Genomic DNA, 10,740 nt, shown 5'->3' with positions numbered 1-10,740 from the left:
TGTTTTGAGGTCACAGAGAATAGCTACAGAAAGTGGCTACCAGCCCTTTGGTGGAGGGAAGAGCCTGGGATTACCGGACCTGCTCCAGCACCTACAGCTGCTCAACAAACCACTGCAAAGTTTAGAGACTTACCGCTCTCAGGGTTGGCTAGGCAGTTCTTCTGCTGGTCTCACCTAGACTCATTCGTGCTGCAGTCTTCCACTGAAAGGTAGGCTGGACATCTGAGTGGGTTGGCCTCTCTCTCTCTCTCTCTCTCTCTCTCTCTCTCTCTTTCATGCTCAAGGAAGCTACCCTGGACTCCCTCATGTGCTGGTCCGAGGGAAGGCGTCCCAGAGCGCACATGCTCATCCAACCTCTGCTTCCTGTCTGCTCCCTTTGGCCCAACCAGATCGCCTGATGGAGCCCAAGGCCTACCTGAGGGGACCACTAGAGGGCCTGGATTTCAGGAGGGATCCATGGGGGTCACCGGTGTAACAATGGATCACAAGAACCTACACATTTAGAGGAGGGAGCTCCCAGCCACAGCTGCTACCTCGGGATCTTAGAGGAGGGTCTCGTGGAGCTGAGCCCAGACATGTGACGTGCAGGCATTCCTTGCCTATGCCGGGCATGCGGAAAGAAGTTGCAAACCGGAACCATCTGCTGCTCCAGGGGAATCAGCAAGCAGGTTTAAGAAGGAACAAATCTCTCTTCCTTCACCTTCCAAGCTCCTTCTCAGGCCCCCTTTTGGGCAGCTGACAAAGGAGAAAGGTAGCTCGCGGACTCCCAGCCTGGCACCCCAGAGCGCAGGGCGGAATGGCGGGAGCTGAAACTCATGGAACGCTTCCTTGTCTTGCAGGCTTGTTGAAGACTGGGAGTGGGTGCAGTGCTCAGCCCAGGTGAAATGCTCGATGAGGGATGACTATATTTATAGCAATAACTTTTTTAAGACTTTATTTTTAAGTAATCTCTGCACTCAATAATGGGGCTCAAACCCACAACCTCGAGATCAAGAGTCGCATGCTCCACCCATTGAGCCAGCCAGGTGCCTGGATTATTAACTCTTTTTAAATCTTTCTGAAGCACAATGGTACTGAACTCTCACGAGGTACCTTACCGTGGCATGACATTTGGAGGTAACTGAGGCTTCATTCTATCCTGTTTTCTTACTGCTCTGTGGCCCTTATCCATAAAGATGGTCACATTTCTCATCTCTGGAGGAGAATGTGTCAGGGTCTGGCACAGGTGGCCTAGAAGGTCACAGAAGTGCTCAGGGCTGCTGAGTGCATTTTTCAAACATCTAAGACAGTGGCCTTGAAAACCACACCTTTCTGGGTTTATTTAGAGATTTCTTGAGGTCTCAGAGGCCTGAGGCCTAGAGCGGAGTCCAGCGCTCATACTGAAGGTGCAGAGAGGACAGGAAGGTGGGAGATCCCACCCCAAGGCAGACAATAGTGACCAACTAGCAGAAAGAATCAGAGGGGCTTAACTGATCTGGTGTGTTGGGCCTGAGAGAGAAGTCCCGTACTCTGGTTCCTTCTAGAGGAGAAGAGCATACACAAATTGCTGTGGGAGTGCCGAAAAGGGGGAAAGATCTGTGTATTTTGTCTAATAGAGCAAGGCACAGGCTTGTCTATATCCAGCAGGGCAGAGACAACACACTCAAAGTAGAGAGTTGAAAAGAATTCAATCAGGATCTATTTACAAAAGTGTAGGCGGATTTAGTAACAGCAACAAGAAGTTGGTAGTATCCTGGCACTAAAAATAGCTGGCAGCTATTAACTACCACTTGTAGTCCTGATGGAGCAAGAGGAAAGACCAGTTCCTTGAACCTGGGGAGCTGTGTGTTGAGGGCTGCCAGACAAGAGTTTTGATTTTGGGCATATGGCCAGCCCATTGCAGCGACCCAGCAGGTGGGAAGTTTGGGGAATAAATGCAATTCTTTTTCTTTTCCCTTTCCTGCCAGTACTAGGGTTGCCAGATTACATGAGAAATATTTATGTCAAAAAAATTACTGTTGGTTATCTGAAATTCAAATTTAATGGGGTGTCCTGTATTTAACCTGGAAAGCCTAGCCAGTACTCTCTTTTGGCTAAACCCAGACAGAAGCCAGAGCCCAGGACATCTCACTGATACAGCCCCAAAGGTTCCCTTAGGTTTTATCCTGTAGGCAATGGAAGTAACAAACTATTTTCAGGAAAAGGACAAGTATTTTATTAAATCATCCTTTATTTAATATTTGTAGCAACACCATACATGATACCATAAAATGCTTATTATGAGAAAAATGAATAAATTGCAATGGGCACACAAGGGAATATCACAGAGCAGTGAAAAATCAACTATGGCCATACATAACAAAATGTTGTGTTTTTTTTTTAAGATTTTATTTATTTATTCATGAGAGACACAGAGAGAGAGAAAGGCAGAGGCACAGGCAGAGGGAGAAGCAGGCTCCATGCAGGGAGCCCAATGTGGGACTCGATCCTGGGACTCTAGGATCGTGCCCTGGGCCAAAGGCAGGTGCTAAACCGCTGAGCCACCCAGGGATCCCCTAAAAATAAATTTCTTAAATAACAATATTTAAATAAAAAATCAAAGCATATTTGCTTTATGTAGGGTACATATATTAATTAGGTTAAGTGGACACAACATGTTTTTTATGACAGCTTTTTAATATAACTACTATATTGTACATCTGAAACTAATATCACACTGTGTATTAACTATACTGGAATTAAAATAAAAAATAAAAAAGACAGCTACTATACTGCACAATTATTCTCAACCTCTATATATCATCAATATATTTAAGTTGGCGATTTTGTGTTGCCATATAGTTTCTTTTCAATACAATAATTTTCTTACATGATTGTCTCCCATTCACTTTTCAGCACATTTTTATGAGAGTATAATTTAGTCATATAACTATCACAAAATCAAGCTATAAAACAATTTAATCACACCTCAAAATCTCCCTGTGCCCCTTTGTAGCCAACTTTTCGACCAGCCTTTCTCAGCTTCTGTGAACCACTGATCTGCTTCCATTCCTACAGTTTTGCGTTCTTAGAATTTCATACAAATGAAGTAAAAGAAAAAACACGTAGCCTTTTGAACCTGGTATATTTTAGTGTGACGCATGAGGTTCATTCCCATTGTTGCCTGCCTAGCCAATTCCTCTTCATTGCTGAGCATTATTCCATCGGATGCATGATGTACCAGTTAGTGTATCCATTCAGAAGTTTAAGGGCACTTGGGATGTGTATCAGTCAGGGTTCTCCAGAGAAATAAATTCCACAGGATACATATATACACACACATATATATACATATACAAGCATACATACATCCATATCGATCTGAATCTCTATCACCTATATCAATATTGATATCAAGAGAAAGAATTCATTTTAAGGGATCAGCTCATGTGGTTGGAGGTGGGGAGTAATGCTGGTAACTCCAAGAATCTGTTAGGCCGGCCAGCAGGCTGGAGACTCGAGCCGGAGTTCTATATTACAGCTTTAAGGCAGAAGTGCTTCTTTAGGAAACCTCAGGTTTTGCTCTTAAGGCCTTCAACTAATTTGATGAGGCCCACCCATATTATTGAGGGTAACCATTACCTAAAGCCACTGACTGTAAATGTTAACCACATCTGCAAAACACCCCCATGGCAACATCTGGGCTAATGTTTGACCAGACAGCTGGGCACCATAGTCTAGTCAAGTTGACACATAAAATTAACTATCACAAGGTATTTCTAGTTTTTTGGAGAACATGCATAAAGCTACTGTAAACATTCCTGTATGGGTTTTGTGTGGATATAAATGACCATTTCAACCGGGTAACTAACTTGGAGTAGGATAGCTAGATCAAATAGTAAGTATATGTTTAATTGAATAAGTAACTGCCAAACTGTTTTCCAAAGTGATTACACCATTTTGCATTTCCACCAGCAACATATGAGAGTTCTAGTTGCTCAATTGGTATTGTCAGATCTTTTAAAACATTTTACCCAAGGTAATAAGCATGAAGGAGTGAAAAAAGCAAGAGTATATACGGCATTACACACTTTTCCATAGTTATAAAAAGGAAAACTAAACAATATATATATACACATACATATACATGCATTAAAATTCCAATTTAGAAAATAAAATAATGGTAAACTCAAACTTTAGGACTTACATCTATGGGGAGAAGGTAGAGAAATGAGAAATAAAAGAACCCTTTAAGTGCTTATGTTATTATCAATGTACTAGTTCCCAGGTTAGCTGGCGAGATCATGTTTGTTCATTCTTCCTTTTCTTTTTTCAGAGGGAGACAGAGCAAGCAAGCAAGCACCTGAGCAGGGGTGGAGGGAGGAGCACAGGGAGAGGGAGAGAGAATCTCAGGCAGACTCCCCACAACATGGTGCCCGACATAGGGCTTGATCTCACAACCCTGAGATCATGACCTGAGTGGAAATCAAGACGCATAACTGACTGAGCCACCCAGGCACCCTGGTTGTTCATTATTTCATTAAAACATGAATTAATTTAAAAAGGTCCACACATGGACCAATGATGATAGTTGTTAAAAGTCAAGGATTGTGATAAATCCAATTCTATACACTTGAAGTCCCATTAAAAAAAAAAAAAAAAGAATAGTGGCACGATTAGTGTATTAGAAGTGGGAGAGTAATGGCATGAAGGACTGGGAAGGAAAGGGATTCCAATAATCAGAGGAAATTACAGACCAAAAGTGGTACAGAAACGATGGAGGGTGACAGTTTTAAATGACAAGTCAGAAGGGAAATGGAATGGACAGGAATTCTGGGATCAAAGTAATATAGGGAGTAAGAGAGATGGTAAAGTACACAGTTAAATGTTTTTGGCTTGCAGGGATTATGTCATTCATCAAGATAGGAGATGTCAGAGTGGAATTTTGAGGGGCCTGAAGAGCCCATGAGATTATTCAAAATTCAAGTAAGGAGCTCAGGAAATGGAGAAAGACTTGGGGATAATTTGTATATAAAAATTATTTTTTAAAAGATTTAATTTATTAGAGAGAGAACATGAGTCAGGAGGGGAGGTGCAGAGGCAGAGGGAGAAGCAGGCCCCTTGCTGAGCAGGGAGCCTGAAGTGGGGCTCAATCCCAGGACCCTGGGACCCTGGGATAACCGCCTGCAGCTGAAGGCAGATGCTTAACCCCCTGCTACCCAGGCACCCCTAAAAATGTTTTTTTATTCAGCACCCGGTCTCAGGCCCTCGGCCAAATGTTTTACATGCATTATTCCATTGACCTTTTAACAGCAATCAAATCCAGTGGTGCTATTTTATACATATTTGACAGAGGAGAAATGGAGGGACCAAAGGAACGCTGAGCAGATTTAAGCACCCAGTTGGGATCAGAAACTGTAAATCTGTAATGGTGCCCATCGGCAAGGTTATCCATTTTTATGGCAATCCTTGACAGTAAGTGAAATGGAGCAAATAGAAGAATCTAAAATTAAGGATTTGGGGTAAAGGGCAAAGAGGTGAGGAATTAAGGCATCAGTCAGGAGACTGATGACTGTGTCCAGAGTAGGACCCTGATCTAGCCAACGTGAGACCAAGGAGTTGAAGGATCATGTGGAGAGGCACGTCAAGACCTTTGGAGGACTTAAGATACCTGGTCCTCAAAGTCACAGACCACAGACTTGAGGACCTCTTACTTTTCATGTAGATCATAGGCTTGCAATTTTTCTAAATTGATTCTAGAGGACTTTACACACTGCAGCCTCTGATATCACTAGGGGCTGAGATTGCTATGGGCTGTACTTTTATTTTTTTATTTTTTTTAAGATTTTATTTATTTATTTTTTATTTATTCATGATAGACACAGAGAGTGAAAGAGAGGCAGAGACACAGGCAGAGGGAGAAGCAGGCTCCCTGCAGGGAGCCCGACGTGGGACTTGATCCCGGGTCCCCAGGATCACACCCCGAGCTGCAGGCAGCACTAAACCGCTGCGCCACCAGGCTATCCTGGGCTGTACTTTTAACATATTGATGTTCCTCATTTATCCAGTTTTGAATTCAGATTGACCATTTGCCATATGTTTTAGTTGACTGATTTTATGAAAAGTGGGGCCTTTTGTCATCTACAGGGTACTTACAAGCCTGATGTCCAGTATTAGGCAGGGGAGGATTAGTTTCCCTATTATATCCTTTCTTTTTTTAAGATTAATTTTATTTTTTATTAGATCTATGTAATTTAAAGAATCAAGGCGCTCTCTCTAGGGCTTATTAGGAAAACCATAAATTCCCCTCCTGGAACCTCTTGGTTTCCTGGAATCATCCACTTTCAACTCTTAACTGGATTTTTATTGTTTACCTCCCTGTCTTTAAATAGATTGGCTGTATTACCACTTCCTGGTTTCTCAATTTTATGGATTATCTACTGAGTTCCCAATAGAGAAGAATCTGTTTCATTCCTTATCTACCATACAAACTCATGTTTCCTCTCCTCGGGTCCTCCAATACGTGCCATGTTATAATTTCAGCTAAGTCAATATTAGATGTTTTATTATGACCACGTAAATTCTGTGTGCAGCTAAGCCAATAATATAATTACTTTTCCTTTCCTATACAACTTTCTTTTTAAAGAGTTGGTAAATGTCTTATTTTCCGTTCACCGGGTTTTCTGTGTACTGATTATTAACATATCCCAAAATATTCCCTCAAGCTGTTTGCTCTCCTTTCAATAAGATCAAAATTAGGTGTTCATCATATTTCATGTCCTTGAAGAAATCTATCTCAGAGCCTTTTAAAAGATTGTGGTGAAATATACATAACATTAAATTTACCATTTGAGCCATTTTTTAAGTGTAGAGTTTAGTGGCATGAAATGCATTCACATCGTGCAACCATTATCACCATCTGTCCCCAGAACTTTTTCATCATCCTACACTGAAACTCTACCCATTAAACAGTAACTCCCATTCCCCCACGTCCCCACTTTACTTTCTTTCTCTCTGAATAGAACTGGAATCTTACAATATCTGTCCTTTTGACCTGCTCATTCTACTTAGCTTGTCTTCAAGGTTCCTCCTCATTGGAGCATGTGCTAGAGAAATTCCTTCCTTTATAAGGTCAAATAACGTTCCACTGTATGCATATACCATATTTAGTTTATCTCTCCATCCATCAACGGACGCTTGCTCTCACCTTATGAACATGGGTGTATAAATATCTCTTCAAGACCCGATTTCAATTCCTTCAGATATGTATTCAAAAGTGGAATTGCTGGATCATATATAGTATTTCTATTTTTAATTTTGAAGAACCACCATATTTTTTTACACAGCACCTGCATCATTCAAACATTTGCATCAATGGTGCACAAGGGTTCCAGTTTCTCTACATTCTTGTTTTCTTTTTTTTTTTTTTCTATTTTTGTTTTTTGATAGTAGCCCTTGGAAGGGGTTTCAGAGAGCTTTTCCTTTTGATTATTCTTATCAATTTTTTTTAAAAAGAGAGTTCCTCCTCCTCCTCTGATTTCCCTTTATAGGTTAGTAGCTTCCCGTGTTCTCAGCCCTCTTAGCCTCGCCACCCTCCCCAGGTGGTATCTTCTCTCATGCTGAGACTACAATTACACCTGTGGACTGATCCTTCCCAAAGCCAGTCTGGGCCTCTGCCTGGGCTCCAGATGTCTATATCCATGTGTACAATGAGCAGCTTTAAACACGTACCCCATCAGCAGATGCAAAACCGAACTAACTTTCCCTGAAACCTGCTCTACCTCCTGTATTTCCTGAATCAGTGAAAGGCTCCACAATCTGGGCAGACAGCCAAGCTACTAACATGGGAATGATCTCAGTTTTCCCTTTCTCTCACCCTTCTGTCTCCCTGTTATCTTGTATGCATAACCTTCTGTCTTTTCTCATTGTTACTGTCTAAATCCACTCAATCTATGCTACCTTATCTCTTGCCTGGACTACTGAAATTATCTCTCAGGAGTTCTCTCAGCCTGAAATCTCTCATCCCTATAATAACCCACACATCTGCTTGAGTTATCTTGCTATAGTACAGGTCTGATATTATACTCCTCTGCTTAAAAGCTCTGAATACATATGGAGTAAAGGACCAAGAACAAGGATACTTCTAAAGAAGAGCAGGAAGGTGACGAACCCCACCCAGATTAGAACTTATTAGGAGGATCTATTTTTGTATTGGCACAGGCATAGAGAAGTTGGCCCACAGAATAGAGCCCGGAAGCAAACTTGCACGTATACTAGGCTCTGATGGCCATGAAGGTGCCCTGCTCAGACCTCCCTGCAAGAGAAGCTGCTGCAAGGAATGTATTGGCCTCCTGTTCTTCTCCAGGATAGAACACATGGCAACATCACATCCACTGCAGCATCCATGCAGAAGCCATGCTGTCTCCCAGGGCTGCTTTCAGCCTGTCACTGAGATGGCGGAATTATTGGAGCTGGGCCATTTCTGCTCAGCCCGGGATTTTTCTAAGGGGGGCTCTGCCCTGGGGCACTCCACTTGCTTAGCCAAGTCTTACTTCGAGTCACACAGTGTCTGAGGGAATTGCTAGCCTTCCCTCTCTCCTTTGACAAGTGTCCAGCCTCTGTTGTGGGAGTCCCGGCCTATTCGAGTTCTCTCCTCCTTCCATCATTCACAAGTTTCCCTCAGTGTATTTCTTATACATCTAATCCTATCTGTGTCTTCCTAGAGGACCCAAACTGCACCATGATAGAGGAAGCATGTCTAATCAACTGGGGGAGGGGAAAGCTGTTGTGCTTCTAATTGCAGTTAAAAAATAATGGTTATCCATATGGAAAAATATGAAATTGGATCCCTACCCTACATATATATAAAATTCCAGGTGGGTTAATGATTTCAATATCAAATATGAAATTTATTTATTCATTTATTTTTATTATTTTTTTCAAATACGAAATTTTAAAATGTTTTAGTAGACTCCATGGATGAGCATTTCTTATTCTTTAGGCTTAAGGTGGGGAAATATTTCTTAAATAAGACACACACACGATTGATGTGACCACTTTAAGACCTTTTGTTCATTAAAGGCACTTATAAAGAGAAAAAAAAAAACTGGGAGAGGATATTTGCAATATAAGTGAGAAAAAATGGGCAGCCTGGGTGGCTCAGCGGTTTAGCGTCGCCTTCAGCTCAGGGCATGATCCTGGAGACCTGGAGATGGGAGTCCCATATCAGGCTCCCTGCATGGAGCCTGCTCCTCCCTCTGCCTGTGACTCTGCCCCCCCCCCCTCTCTCTCTGTGTCCCTGGTGAATAAATAAATAAAATCTAAAAAAAAAAATAAGTGAGAAAAAATTAGCATAAGAATTCATAAAAGTCAACATAAAAAGCACATATAACCTCGTAGAAAAATAGGCAAAAGATATGAACAGGCACTATTCAGAAGAGGAAACACAGATGGCTAATAAAAAATGGTCAATCTTACTGATTCGGTAAATGCAAATTAAGATCACATTGAAATCATACTCAGATTGACAAAAACGTAAAAAGTCTAACAAAAGCAAGTGTTGAAGAGGACGTGGATCCAGTCATAAGACCTCTTACATAATGCTACTGGGAGTGCAAATCAGGGTACCTATTTTGGAAAAAAATATTTGATACTATCTTCCAAAACTGAAATATTCACATACCCTGTAACCCAACAATACTACTTTAAGTATAAATCCAAACAGACCAAAGAAAGCTCTTACACATCTATTAACAGGAGACGCGTTCAAGTATGTTCATAGCAGCACTATTCATCACAGTAAAAACCCAGAAGCAATTCAAATGTCTATCAATGAGAAATCAAAATGTGGTATATTCACACACTGGAAATCATACAATAGTGAAAATGAATAAGCTGAATACATAAAATATGGCTTAATCTTACATTAGGTGAAAACAATCTCAAAAAGATAAAAAGCATATTTTTCCCTTTGTAACAGACTTCATTTATTTTATTTTTATTTTTTAGATTTTTATTTATTTTTTCATGAGAGACACAGAGAGAGAGGCAGAGACACAGGCAGAGGGAGAAGCAGGTTCCCGTGAAGAGCCAGATGCCTGGACTCGATTCCGGGACTCTGGGATCACACCGTGAGCTAAAGGCAGACCCTCAACCACAGAGCCACCAGGTATCCCAGACTTCTTCTTCTTCTTTTTTTTTTTTTTTTTTTTTTTTAGCAGTTTTATGTTTACAGAAAAATTGTGCTGGAGGTACAAAGTTCTAATACATCCTCTGCCCCACCATAGCATACAGTTTCCATAATACTATCATCTTGCATTTCTGTGGTATGTTTGTTGCAACTGATGCACCAACACTGACACATTATTATTTACTACAGTCCCCAAGGTTTACATTAGGACTCACTCTCTTAAAGTGTACAGTTCTATGGGATCCACTAAACGGATAGTATCATACAGAATATTTTGGCCCTGGTAAAAATGCTCTGTGTTCCACCCATTCATCTTCCCTCCTCTGCCTTGGCAACCATACCTCTTTTTAGTCTCCACAGCCACACTTTTTCCAGGATGGCAAATAGCTGGAATCACACAGTATATAGTCCTTTCAAATTGACTTCTTCCATTCAGCAATATGCATTTAAGATTATTTCATGGGCTTTTTTTTTTTTTTTTTTTTTTTTTTGGCTTGATAGCTCATTTTTTTCTTTCATTGAATAACATTCCATTGTCTGGATATACTATAGCTTATCTATTCACTTATCCCAAGACAGCTTAGTTGCTTTCA

Source organism: Canis lupus, chromosome 28 (genome assembly GCF_011100685.1).
Source record: "Canis lupus familiaris isolate Mischka breed German Shepherd chromosome 28, alternate assembly UU_Cfam_GSD_1.0, whole genome shotgun sequence".
NCBI classification, from domain to species: Eukaryota; Metazoa; Chordata; class Mammalia; order Carnivora; family Canidae; genus Canis; species Canis lupus.
The sequence above is the reverse complement of the archived record's forward strand: the minus strand, read 5'-3'. Positions refer to the sequence as shown.